Below are 13946 nucleotides of genomic sequence, written 5' to 3'. Positions count from 1 at the left end.
AATCTAAAACACTGAAAAGTACTAATATATACCTTTAAAAAAGTACACATTATCAAGAAAACATAAGCTGATCTAATAGGAAAAGAAATGTAATACACATAAAATGTAACATAATTTGAATAGGCTCAACTTACAGTTGTGCCCCAAAGTATAAAAAGAACAAACCTAAGAACTACTAATACAAATACAAACAAAAATCACAGCTGACATTCTAAACCAATGCACCAATAATGCTTCTCAGAGATGGTCTCAAGATTTTATGTTTACCAGTGATTTTTTTCATTTCTTCTCAAATACATACCAGAATACTTGGAATTTTCTTTGTCTTTAAAGTCAATCCATTTTTTTCTTTATGACAATGACTCAAAGATACTATGAGAAGAAGTATTCAGTCTAGTATGTTCAGGTATTTTTTTCCCCACTTAACCTATCCTTCTATTCCCCTTGGAAGAGCCTCTAAGAAAATGCACAAACCAAGCAACTCTGAGAGGGCAAAGAAACATGAGACTTGGCATTATCAGAGGTTAGAAAGTTTTTAAGTAGTAAATGCAGAAAAGGAAGCCATGTCTGAAATGTAAGTCAGAGAAAAATTTAAACATAAAAGAAGACATCTAGAACTGTGGTCCTTGTGTGTTAGGTTCAAAAACATAAAGCAACCAAGATACCAATAACTGCTGTGTATCTTTTAAAACTTGTAGAAATGTCTTTAAATCTTTTAACAAGGTGCTATAGCCAAAGATGTCAAAATTACTGTGCTCAGTGAGGGACTTGTGAGAGCTTTTATGAGAGAGAGAGGAAGGGAGGGAGGGAAGGAGGGAGAGAGGGAAGTAAGAGAGGGAGGGAGGGAAGATAGGTATGGGATTCCTCAGTTTAAAAGAGGCAGCTCTATAATCAGCTAAGCAACATAACCTCATTTATCAAGGCAGGAAGGAGCTCTACCTTTCTCTTTAGATTTTACTGCATTACCTAATCACACAAAAAAGAGCATTCCTTCTTTTCTTTTAACATGTCTCTGACTTAACATGACAAAATGAGCAGCCCTTAACACAAAATTTTTTTTTTTTTTTGGCCAGTCCTGGGCCTTGGACTCAGGGCCTGAGCACTGTCCCTGGCTTCTTTTTTGCTCAAGGCTAGCACTCTGCCACTTGAGCCATAGCGCCGCTTCTGGCCGTTTTCTGTATAAGTGGTGCTGGGGAATCGAACCTAGGGCCTCGTGTATCCGAGGCAGGCACTCTTGCCACTAGGCTATATCCCCAGCCCCAACACAAATTATTTTTAAAGGCCATTTTTAAAGTTACTTGGCCGCTGGTATTTTTTTCTTGATGATGAATTAAGGAACTGATTCTTCTACATGGTGCTCAGAAAATCTGATAGTCATGCCTTTTCTGCATTACAAAGTAAACAATGGGTTGTGATTCCATTTTTTTTGAAGTAACTGCTGTTGTGTCAAGCCATGAAATGATTACTGCTTTGTTCCCTATGATCACTACAGTTCTCACATGTGAAGACGGTGATGTGAAGTAGCATAGCAACCACACTCGTCATTTGTGACACACACCCCCTCTCGGTTTGGGAAACATGGTACATTCGGAGTTTCCTTTGGGCATGTTCTTCCACAGCTAAGCATTCTAGAACAGTAAAAGGAGAAAAGAAATACTCTGAATGTCATTCTAATGACAACAAATACTGTCAGTACTCAAAGTCAAATAGGCATAACCTGCATTGTCAGTCACTTGTGGGTTTTTCTCCCAAAGGAAGGCGTTCCAGTTCCATAACTGGAGCAACTGTTCACCAACCTGTGGTTCTAGTTCCTGGATAAATCAAAAGTTAAAATAAACATACAAAGAATGAGAGTGAAATTTTCTTTAATTACCAAAAACTACACTGATAAAAATGCAAAAAGAATTCTATTTTATTTTTTTGTCAGACCATGCTATAACCAAATGGTACATATTGTACTAATCTTTGCTTTAAGATATACAAGTTGACTTTCAGATTTCAGACTAATGAATCTACAAATGTCTCAACTTTCATGGCAAAATGCCAACTGGTTCACATAGTCTTGGAACTCTATGTAGAAATAGTACATGGTTTTTAATGGAGATTTAGCAAAAGTGCCCAACTTGAACAGTCTTCTTTTTAGGAATTGTTGATTTCAAAATCAGCATTAGAACATAAAATAACAAGTAAAAATACAAGAATAAAATAAAACAAAAATAAAAGAATGCTACTTTATAGACTTCATGTTATCACTACGAGTATTTAAAAACCAACTTATACTTTCCTGTGTGGATGTGAAGCAAGCCACCTGATTAAAGACATGACTCACTGTCATTTAGGTAAAATTAATCTCTAAGTCTATACCCTCTTAATATCAAATGGAGTAATAACTCATTTCATTAAAAATATAAAATGGGGGCTGGGGATATAGCCTAGTGGCAAGAGTGCCTGCCTCGGATACACGAGGCCCTAGGTTCGATTCCCCAGCACCACATATACAGAAAACGGCCAGAAGCGGCGCTGTGGCTCAAGTGGCAGAGTGCTAGCCTTGAGCGGGAAGAAGCCAGGGACAGTGCTCAGGCCCTGAGTCCAAGGCCCAGGACTGGCCAAAAAAAAAAAAAAAAAAAAAATATATATATATATATATAAAATGGTTATTTACTTTATGTAATTCGTTTAAGACATTAAATAGGTAAATATGTAGACTGTAGATTTTCTACTGGGAGTGCTGGGCAGAGTAAATAACGTGAATGACAGCATATTACCTGCCCGTCTCGGCTTATCTGCACCTTCTTGTTGTCATTCCACGGGTTGAGCAGGTGGTGTGCACACTGGAAAGGAAGGCTCTCTTTTCGTATCCACTCGACCTTAAACACCCCGCCCAGGCCAGCTGAGCCCCAGTCTTGACTTTTCTCCCTTCCTATCTCAGAAGACATCCTGGAAAACCCCTGTAGGTAAAATAAGGGGAATAGATGGAGGGAAAGGTATTAAAATATCTGAACTTGGGGGCTGGGCATATAGCCTAGTGGCAAGAGTGCCTGCCTCAGATACACGAGGCCCTAGGTTCGATTCCCCAGCACCACATATACAGAAAACGGCCAGAAGCGGCGCTGTGGCTCAAGTGGCAGAGTGCTAGCCTTGAGCAAAAAGGAAGCCAGGGACAGTGCTCAGGCCCTGAGTCCAAGGCCCACGACTGGCCAAAAAAAAAAAAAATCTGAACTTAATATGTCTGATAAAATTGAGTTTTTGACATTTTTAAGGTAAAACTATAAAAGTAATGTATGCTTAACAACAAAAAAATCAAAATTAAAGCTCCTTACTAAATTTTTTATAGACTTTATTACCAAATTTTAGAAGAAAACATAATTTTAATCTAACACACTTCAAATGCTGTTTCTAAATAACCTGTCTTCTATTCTAAGTCTACATTTATTTCATGACAAATAAAGACAATTGAACCTAAGTTCTATTTCTATAATAAATTCCATTCAGATATGCATGAAGTTAAGCACAGTTGAGAAACATACATTGTCAATGCCAACTTTCTTGGCCTACTTAAACATTCTACCTAGTCAAACTCTCCTTAGTCTTAATGCATCTGAGAACCAGTAAATCTAAGGTTGTGTTTCGAGGAAAGTATTTATGTGCAAAGGCAAAAATAAAGAGGTCCCAGTTCTAGCACCCTTAGAAGAGATATAAAATACTCAGCATTCCAAGTCAAGCAAAAAGTACCACTCCACTCCAACGTAGTAAAAAGCCAGGCTTTGTTTTGCTGTTTTTACCTGTACAGTGTGACCCACTGTACAGTAAAATGGAACAAGTCCATTCAGGATGGCTCACCTGGAAATGCCCAGATCCTTGAACAGAAAATACCAAGTAAACCATGCTGCTCTCCCAGAAGGCCCGATTTAGCTTCCGCTCATTACTAGGGGTTGGAGACCAGATGCCCTTCTGTTGAGAAATTTCAAGGTTTCTCAGATTGCTACTCTTCATTATGAAGTACCGAACAGGCATGTTGGGTCTTGGTGAAGGAGATTTTGAGCCCTATAAAACAATATGTAAGTTCTTGGAGGGTAATATAACCTTTCAAAATCAGTAAACACCATTTCCATAAATACATAAGCCAAAAATATTTTACCAAATAGTCAACAAATGCAAAAAGCTCCATCATGCTTGAAAACTTTTACAAAACTCAATCAAAATGAGCTTACAACAGTATGTACTTTCAAAGCATAAAAAGAAAGGATCCAGACTTTAACTTAAGACTCCAAATGGATTTTCACAATATGTTTTTAAAAACCTAGACATTCTGAAAACAAACTTAAACTAACTGCTATGTTTACTATGAGGAGGCAGTTTCCTGTGACAAGTCTAGCAGTTTTGGAGTTGCAAAACAGAGATGGGTTTAGAGGCCACAGGGATTTGAATCTGCATAGCAAGTACTGCAAAAGCTCAACAAGTTGAGCGCCAGTTGTGAGCAAATCAAGCAAGAGAAGGCAAGGCCTCAGAATTTAAGCCCTGATATTGGCAAAAAAGAAACAAGTAACAACAAATTAGAATGCTAATTCAGCAGAGACTATGGCCAGAATGGGAAATGAGCACAGAAAAGATGCAGAGCAGGGAAAATTCAAGTTCACTTAATGGCCACCACCAATCTATTAACTAGGAATCACAAGACCATCCCATATTTTGAATTATAAAGACATTACCATTATAAGTAATGCCAAGTTCTGCTAAAAATATCCAACAAATTAAACTCTTAAGAGTTTGTTAAAGAAAATGCAAACTAGTACAGCTATTTTAGGAAAGAGTTGAGTTTCTTGTAAAGTTAAACACATTTATTATGTAACCCAGTATATGGTAAAACTATCTGCTGAAGCACAATGTAGCTAAGTAACCCCTATCCAAATACTTATTCAGGTGTTAGTAACACAGGAAACTAAAAGTAAACACATTCTGAACAAAAGAAATAATTCATATTACACATTTTAAAGAGAATACCTTTCAGTTCCATATCATCTATCTTTTGCCTTCCTAGCCCCAATCTGCCTTCTGTACCTAACAAAATTTTATTTAATATTATTTTACAATAATTATTGTATTTCCAAATACCAATTAATGCCTGGGGATATGGCCTAGTGGCAAGAGCGCTTGCCTCTTATACATGAAGCCCTGGGTTCGATTCCCCAGTACCACATATACAGAAAATGGCCAGAAGTGGCGCTGTGACTCAAGTGGCAGAGTGCTAGCCTTGAGCAAAAAGAAGCCAGGGACAGTGCTCAGGCCCTGAGTTCAAGCCCAGGACTGGCCAAAGAAAATAGAACCTTTTGGTTCTATTTAAAAAGCTATTTAAATAAATTTTGGTATATAATTTCAAAATCAGAAGCATGTGTTTCTTTTACTCATTAATTGGTATTTGGGTCTTTTTTTTTTGCCAGTCCTGGGCCTTGGACTCAGGGCATGAGCACTGTCCATGGCTTGTTTTTTTTTTGCTCTAGGCTAGCACTCTGCCACTTGAGTCACAGCGCCACTTCTGGCCATTTTCTGTATATGTGGTGCTGGGGAATCGAACCCAGGGCCTCATGTATACGAGGCAAGCACTCTTGCCACTAGGCCATATCCCCAGCCCTACCAAAAGGTTCTAAAGAAATAAAAATAATGAACAGCCCAGCTATATACAATTAGTAAATAATCTCTTAGTTAAAGCACCCTAAAATAGTAATAAGTAGAAGTATTTGGCAAGCAGAAAAAATACTAAAAAAATAAAAAATGTACTCCAAGTATTGCAGTTTTCCAGGAGACATTCAATAGTTATACCTGCAAGGGTGGTATTTAAACGTGTAACACTGGAGGTCCTACAAACCTGACACTTCCTGCATCTAGTTCTGGTGGGGAAGGACTCGCACAAGGACTTGGGTAGGTGCTGCTGTCCGCAGACTTCACAGAGCACTGGTCTGATCGGTCCTCAGTGCTCCACTTAGGATGTAAAATTCCTCTGTCTTTGTACTTCTGAGGTGGGTGTAAGGCTGGAGATGGAGATTTCGTCAGTACTCTGGAACAAGACAGAAGGGTCAGAGATGAATCATACACACAGGTTTATGAAACAACAGCTCCAATATGGGGTGGGGAGGGGAATGGTGGGAAATGGACTTTAAACAATTGTAAATAATTCTCACTGCAGACTATCTAGGAAACATGTCACTTAACATGTATCAATAAAACATACTTTCAAAACGTTGCTTTCAGAAATGGAGGTGTGGCTCAAGTGGTAGAGCATTAACCATGAGTGAAAAAGCCAAGCAAGAGGGCTGGAAATATGGCCTAGTGGCAAGAGTGCTTGCCTTGTATACATGAAGCCCTGGGTTCGATTCCCCAGCACCACATATATACAAAATGGCCAGAAGTGATGCTCAAGTGGTAGAGTGCTAGCCTTGAGCACAAAGAAGCCAGGGACAGTGCTCAGGCCCTGAGTCCAAGACCAGGACTGGCAAAAAAAAAAAAAAAAAAAAAAAAGCCAAGCAAGAGTGTGAGGCCCCGAGTTCAAGCGCTAGCAAAATAAATAAAATAAAATAAACAAAGCGTTGCTTTCTTTCCAAGATACCTTCAATTTGTGAATTCTGGAAATGAACAATTTGAGTTTTCTTCTGATAGAATGATCCTGAATATTAAATATCTCATAAGTACTTAAAATCCCTTACATTACCTTAATACTAGTAAGACCTAACTAAAACTTTTCATTTTATTATACTTTTTTTTTCATCCTAGATTGTAAAAAAAAAAGTAATCATTAAATAGTACAAATAATTAACTTCTTGGAGAAAATACTTTCCATTTAGATCATATTTTACCTTTCTGTAGTAGTACACTCATCAGGAAATTCGGTGTCTGCTGAGCTTTTCCTACTATTATTTGACCTCCAAGATGATGCCAAAGGAAGTTCTTCTGAAGACATGGGTCTTGGCCTCTGGCCAATCCCAGACGGCTGCTGTAAACCTGCAGATTGCTCCTCTGTACTTAACACAACTATAATTGCTCGTATGGTGGCTTCATCCACTTGAGACCAAGGTTTAGATGGAGCTCTCATTCGGCGTAAAAACAGACTATGCCACTTCTGTCTGAGCTGCAGCAATAAACTGGCAGCCTGTAATACAAGTTCCTCAGCTCAAACAGATGCAAGCAAACATAACATGTATGTAAGACACCCTTCATTACTTAAGATCTGCAACTGTTACTATTTCCATTCATTTGTGTCATGAATGAAATAAAATTTCTCATTTACCATAATCCTAAGACTAGAGAGAGTTTAATGGGGGTGAGATCAAACACTAATATTGAAAATATACTAGCAATAACAGATGAAGAAAGACACTGGTGCTACTGAGACATTACTGTTGTATCTGCAGAACATCCAAATGAGGCTGTTCAGAAGGTAAGGGCACTCTCAGAGCATCCACGTGACTAAGCCTACATGCAGAGGTATGACTCCATGGGATGTCTCACGGCTCCCAGAGCCAATGAGAAGAAAACAGCTAGGCACAAAAAACCAGAGAACTTAACCTACATAATGGTCAGGGAAACAACCTAGAAGGAATGACTGCAAAGGAAGAATTAAGAGGGATTAATGTCCCAGTAATTAAAGATAATGAAATCGGAGCAGTAATGAAGGAGAGCAGAATTATAAACAGGAGGTTATGAGCAACAGTGACAATGATCAAACTAATGTAGAGAACACAGATGACCTTGGAGAGAAGAGTTTCAGTGCAGCAAAGGGCTGGAAATGAGAACGAGACTGTAGTAGGCTGCAATGACCAATGAATAGATGTTTAAAAGAAGTAAAGCTAGAAATCGTTGACTATTGACAACTTAGTTATTCCCTCCCCCCAAAACATTGATATAATAATCATTAAAAGCAGAGTCATGAAAAAGTTTAACTTAAAAGAATGTAAAATTTTAAGACATTTACTCCCAAGCTGGGTACTGAAGCCTCACACCTGTAATTCTACCTACTCAAGAGGCAAAGATTATAGAGTTCAAAGCCAGCCCAGGCTGAAAAAGTCCTTAAGACTCTTATCTCCAATTAAACAGCAAAAAGCCAGGAGCAGAGGTGTGGTACAGTGCCAGACCCGAAGGAAAAAGCCAAGAAAGAGAGGCCCTGAGTTCAAATCCTAACTCTAGCATATGCACCCAAACGTGCGTGCACACACACAATTTATTCCCAATTCAGAGATACATGGAAACACAAAACAGAATATTTCACTCAGGAATACACAAAATAAAGGTTTCATATCCCCAATACTAATTTTTAATATATGCAGAAATACTAAAATATTACTGCTATGGCTTGAATGCATTTGTTCCCTCTAAAAATTCATGTTGAGGGCTGGGGATATAGCCTAGTGGCAAGAGTGCCTGCCTCATATACACGAGGCCCTAGGTTCGATTCCCCAGCACCACATATACAGAAAACGGCCAGAAGCGGCGCTGTGGCTCAAGTGGCAGAGTGCTAGCCTTGAGCGGGAAGAAGCCAGGGACAGTGCTCAGGCCCTGAGTCCAAGGCCCAGGACTGGCCAAAAAAAAAAAAAAAATTCATGTTGAAATTCAATATGGAATGTAGAATCACCAAAAAGCTGGAAGTAAAGCTGGCTGAAGTGGTAGAATTGCTAGTCTTGAGCAAAAAAGCATCAGGGACAGCACCCAGGCTCTGAGTTCAAGCCCCAGGACTACACAAAATTAAAAAGTAAAAGAAAGACTTGATGGAGTGTGTTCATCCCTTTTGTACTTCTGCCTTCTGAGAACACAGAAGACCCAGGGCTGCCCTCTTATATATGGAAAGTAGCTCTCATCCTTGATTTTGGACGTCATAGCATCTAGAACCGTGAGAAATACTTACACTTTTTATAATTATCCAGTCTATAATATTTGTTGTAGCAGCATGAGTGGAGTAAGAAACTAGCTACATGAAAAAATACTGAGCCACATCCAGGTTTTTCAAGTCTTCTATTGGGGGAAAAAATATAAAAGACAACACAAGAAGGTTTTGCATTCTCTATACCAAGTGTTAAAGAAAAATACATCAATTTATAGCAACTTAACAAAAGAAATGTATTACCTATTAAAAAGCAACTTACCTCTGGCTCTAGTTTAAAATTAAGCCACTCATCAAGTTTCAAGGCAGCCAAGTTAGCAGTGGTTCGGTCCTCCATTTCACTGTCACTACTATCATTGGGAATGCCATCTGCTGTCCAAACATATATGGAAACAGCAAGTCACTTTTTTTTTTTAAAATCAGTCATGTGGCTTAAACTCTGTCTAGGCCTAGACACTGTCCCTGAGCTCTTCAGCTAAAAGCTAGTGCTCTACCACTTGAGCAACAGCGTACTTCTGGTTTTCTGGTAGTTAACTGGAGATAAGAGTCTCACACTTTCCTGCCTGGGCTGGCTTTGAACTGTGATCCTCAGTTCTCAGCCTCCTGAGTACGTAGGATTACAGGCATGAGCCACCGGTGCTCAGCAGCGAGTCACTTTTACTATCATACATCTTAGTAAAAACAGTAAGTAGAATACTTTTTATGTGCATAATTCTTCCTGACATTCTTGCAACGTACATCAGAAACTTTTTTTTTTTTTTTTGCCAGTCCTGGGCCTTGGACTCAGAGCCCAGCACTGTCCTTGGCTTCTTTGTGCTCAAGGCTAGCACTCTGCCACTTGAGCCACAGCGCCACTTCTGGCCGTTTCCCATATATGTGGTACTGGGGAACTGAACCCAGGGTTTCATATATACAAGGCGAGCTCTCTACCACTAGGCCATATACCCAGGACCTCAGAAACTTTCTTAAACATCTCATGAATTAGGTGCATCAATATTTTAAAGGAGAAAAATAAGATACACTTAAGACTACAATCTTTAATTGCAATACAAAAAAATAAAAATGCCAAGAACTTAAAAACTGAAGTATAATCCTTATTCGCTGAACGAAGCTCCAGAACTGTCACAATTAAAACAACAACAACAACAACTTGTAACCCTAGGAAAATATTAAGCAAATCAAAGCAGAAGACACAGGACAGAAATCAATGTTTCAGCATCCCACTCTCATGAGCTGCCTCCTCCATACTCCCTCTGACCCATCACTCCATTGAAACACCTCTTGTCCCGGCCATCCACCCATCCACTGCCTACGATACAGAGTTTTTCCAGTTTTTCAAAGCTATAGAAAAGATGACCACCCCAACACTAGGGCACTTGCTTCCTCTTCTCTAATTTACACATTGTCTTGAAGAAACCCACTCATGTTTTAAAATATTATTTACAACCTGATGGCCCCCAAATTTGTATGTTCTAGGCAGGCCTCTTCCATGAGCTCCTACAGCTTCAGATCTACATATGCATCTACCTTCTAAAACAAACTTCACTTAGGCTGTCTTAGGCAGTTCAGACTTTGCCTGCACAGGCCTTGAATTTCCTCCTACCCAAATTATCCTTGCCTCCTCCTTTTCCTTAACACCCATATTTAGTCCAGCAAATATGAGTTCCTCCCAAGTAATTCTCAATCTACTTCTTTTCACATTAGCTATTATCTTTCCTAAGTATATACAGGAGCCTCTACTCTTCTTTCTTGTGCCTTAAGAAATGTATCCACTCAACCAAAAAGATCTTGTTCAAGAAAAGCCACATCGGGGCTGGGGATATGGCCTAGTGGCAAGAGTGCCTGCCTCATATACATGAGGCCCTGGGTTCAATTCCCCAGCACCACATATACAGAAAACGGCCAGAAGTGGCGCTGTGGCTCAAGTGGCAGAGTGCTGGCCTTGAGTAAAAAGAAGCCAGGGACAGTGCTCAGGCCTTGAGTCCAAGCTCCAGGACAAAAAAAAAAAAAAAAGAAAAGCCACATCGGGGCTGGGGATATGGCCTAGTGGCAAGAGCGCTTGGCCTTGTATACATGAAGCCCTGGGTTCAATTCCCCAGCACCACATATATATAGAAAACGGCCAGAAGTGGCGCTGTGGCTCAAGTGGCAGAGTGCGAGCCTTGAGCAAAAGGAAGCCAGGGACAGTGCTCAGGCCTTGAGTCCAAGCCCCAGGAATGGCCAAAAAAAAAAAAAAGAAAAGCCACATCATGACCTTGCTCCCTTACTAAAAATCCTTTAATGGCTTATCCTGCACTAAGGTCTACACATCTATCCCTTCCTTTCAAGCTGTCTCACTACCCACTACCACTGATCTTGTGCCCCATTCACGCCTTTCTGCCAGTTCCAAGATCATTCACTTCCTAGGGTAGACTTTGCAGATGGTCCTCCTGTATATGGAGAACATTTCTGCACAGGGCTGGCTTCACCTACTCTAAGTCTCATCTCCTTAGAGTAACTTGGCTACGCCTTCTTTATAAAGTAGGTTACCCCTAAGGCAGTCCTCTTTATTTTCTTGATAGTACCATGAAGACTGTCTACTTGCTGTCTACTGCCTCAACTGTGTAAAATCCTGATGCCAAAGTATCTTTTCTGTTACGGTTTCAATATTTACCACAATAGCTGATATTTACTGAATCACTAAATAGCAAAATTGGAAATCACCAAAACACCCAGCTGTAATAGAATGCTTAAATAAATTTTGCTAAATAATGACATAACATTTCATATATAAATACATAATTATGCTAAACGTGAGAATCTTTTGCAAGCCATTAACATGAAATAATACTCTGGTAGAGGAACAAAGAATCTAAAAGAATATGAAAATAAATTAAAATATGTAAATGAGTAAAGTTATTTTAAAGTATTTTAATTACCATTTATATTTAAGTGGAAAAAAACTTCCCATCTGTAAGAGTGACCAAAAGTGCAAAATACTGATGTTACGTTATCTCAGATATTAATTTCAGAATTTCAAGGACAGTGGTATATCTTAATAATCTACTTTAAAACGAAGCTACTAACTACATAATTATTGTAATTTCACCTTTATTTTGTTGTTGTTTAGTTGATGTAAAATGGATCTTATGTCCTTCCTAACAAATTTACCTCTAAAAGATGAAGGTTCCTGAAGAGCATTGCTTGCCAGTCAAGCTGGTCCACAGAAAACCAATACAGTGACAGGTGTCACTGCTGAACAACATCTAATATTAGCTATTCGATGGGCTCTAGTCATCTCATCATAAATAAGCCACTCTGTGGGCAGTGCCTGGATTGCTGCGGCCTGACCATTGGCTGGAGGTATCTATTAGGAAAATAAATTAAAACATTGATACTTGTTCTTATTACCTAATACACTAGAAATACTTTGCAGTCTCTTGATGTAACCAATAATATGTCATTAGTACCCACACAAAAACCAAAGTCATTACTGTTATAATTTTATAATTTTACCTCTTCTAATGCTTTAAGATTTAACAAAAGTTTTGTTCCTATGTTTCATTAAATGTATATAACTAATCAAGCTCTGGAAGCAGACAGATATTTGGAGTATATTTTTGTTGTTGTTGATCTTCAACTACCTAAACTGACTTCACATCAAGGCATTGAAAATGTTTTACCTTTTTATATTGAGGCTGACTGAGAACTGAAGTGGGATGAAATCGTACTTTTTTCTCCTTTGGCCCTGTCAGTACTACATTCTCTCTGTCCACATGGACTAAATTAGGATACATGCCTGCCACCAGTGCAGCCTTTACGACAGCCCAGTTCTCGGAGCTTGTGTTAACATCTCGAATGTCACCACCACATCGTGCTCTAACAAAACCTAGAGTCCCAGAAAAAGAAACAAACAAAAGTGTGTACTTTTCATGAAACAAAAGTATAGTTCACACAGGTTTAATGATACACCAATTCTTTAATTGAGTCTGTTCTGTAAAGTCTAAAATATATAATAAAGAAAACTTAAGATCTAGATCTGCTCAGACTTTAGATAAAGTACCATATTTATTAGCAGTTTAAGAAACTTTTTCAGGGCTGGGGATATAGCCTAGTGGCAAGAGTGCCTGCCTCGGATACACGAGGCCCTAGGTTCGATTCCCCAGCACCACATATACAGAAAAACGGCCAGAAGCGGCGCTGTGGCTCAAGTGGCAGAGTGCTAGCCTTGAGCAGGAAGAAGCCAGGGACAGTGCTCAGGCCCTGAGTCCAAGGCCCAGGACTGGCCAAAAAAAAAAAAAAAAGAAACTTTTTCAAATGTATATATATATTTTTTGAGACAGGGTCTCACTTTGCAGTGGAGACTGGCCTTGAACTCATGATCCTCCTAGCTCAGCCTCTTGAATACTAGGATCACAGGTATGCTCTCCCACATCCAACCCCAAAGTGCTCTATCAGCTGCTATCCAAAATATACTAAGTTTACCATGAGAAACCCAAACAATTCTTCTGACTGGTGTTAATGTTTTATGACACATTAATTCTAGAGGTGAAGTCAAGAAAATAAACATATGCTCACTTGAATTTCAAATTTTTTTCATATTTCCCAATATTTGAGACAACTCTAAATTCTGATCCTTTTGCTCTATTATTTTGTAGTTCAGCTAACCTATGAATCCGGGCTCTCATGTTTTTTCTCTTGGCTACCACTTTATTATATTATGTTACTAGGGGGTGGGAAGAAATAAAAGAAGCGATTCTAAAATGAAACAATAACATTAAAACCCTCTTGCACAAAAGAATCAACAACCTTCAAATAATTAGTATTTGTTTCGGAGTTCAAAACATATTTTAAAGAACACCACTCCTCCTATCAATCTACTTAAAATTTTACAATATTCCTTCCAGAGTTAAAGTAACTATTAACTGACAAAAGAATATAACTAAAGTGATCTTTATCAACAAATAACTGAAAATTGCTAAGAGTATAGATTCTGTTCACAAATCTCTCTACTTCATCTTCTGCAATATCCATTTTTTCATCAATGTTGAGGTCATGTGGAAGTCTATAAATCAGCTCATAAACAGTATTATAAAGAAAC

General features: G+C 38.8%; 1 pseudogene; it reads right to left on the bottom strand.

Annotated features, from left to right (window-relative positions):
• Positions 1 to 1311: 1311 nt before the first annotated feature.
• Positions 1312 to 13946, bottom strand: part of LOC125341790 — a 31241-nt pseudogene continuing 18606 nt past the window's right edge.

Source organism: Perognathus longimembris, chromosome 25, assembly GCF_023159225.1.
Source record: "Perognathus longimembris pacificus isolate PPM17 chromosome 25, ASM2315922v1, whole genome shotgun sequence".
NCBI classification, from domain to species: domain Eukaryota; kingdom Metazoa; phylum Chordata; class Mammalia; order Rodentia; family Heteromyidae; genus Perognathus; species Perognathus longimembris.
This window is presented reverse-complemented; position numbering and strand designations above follow the sequence as displayed.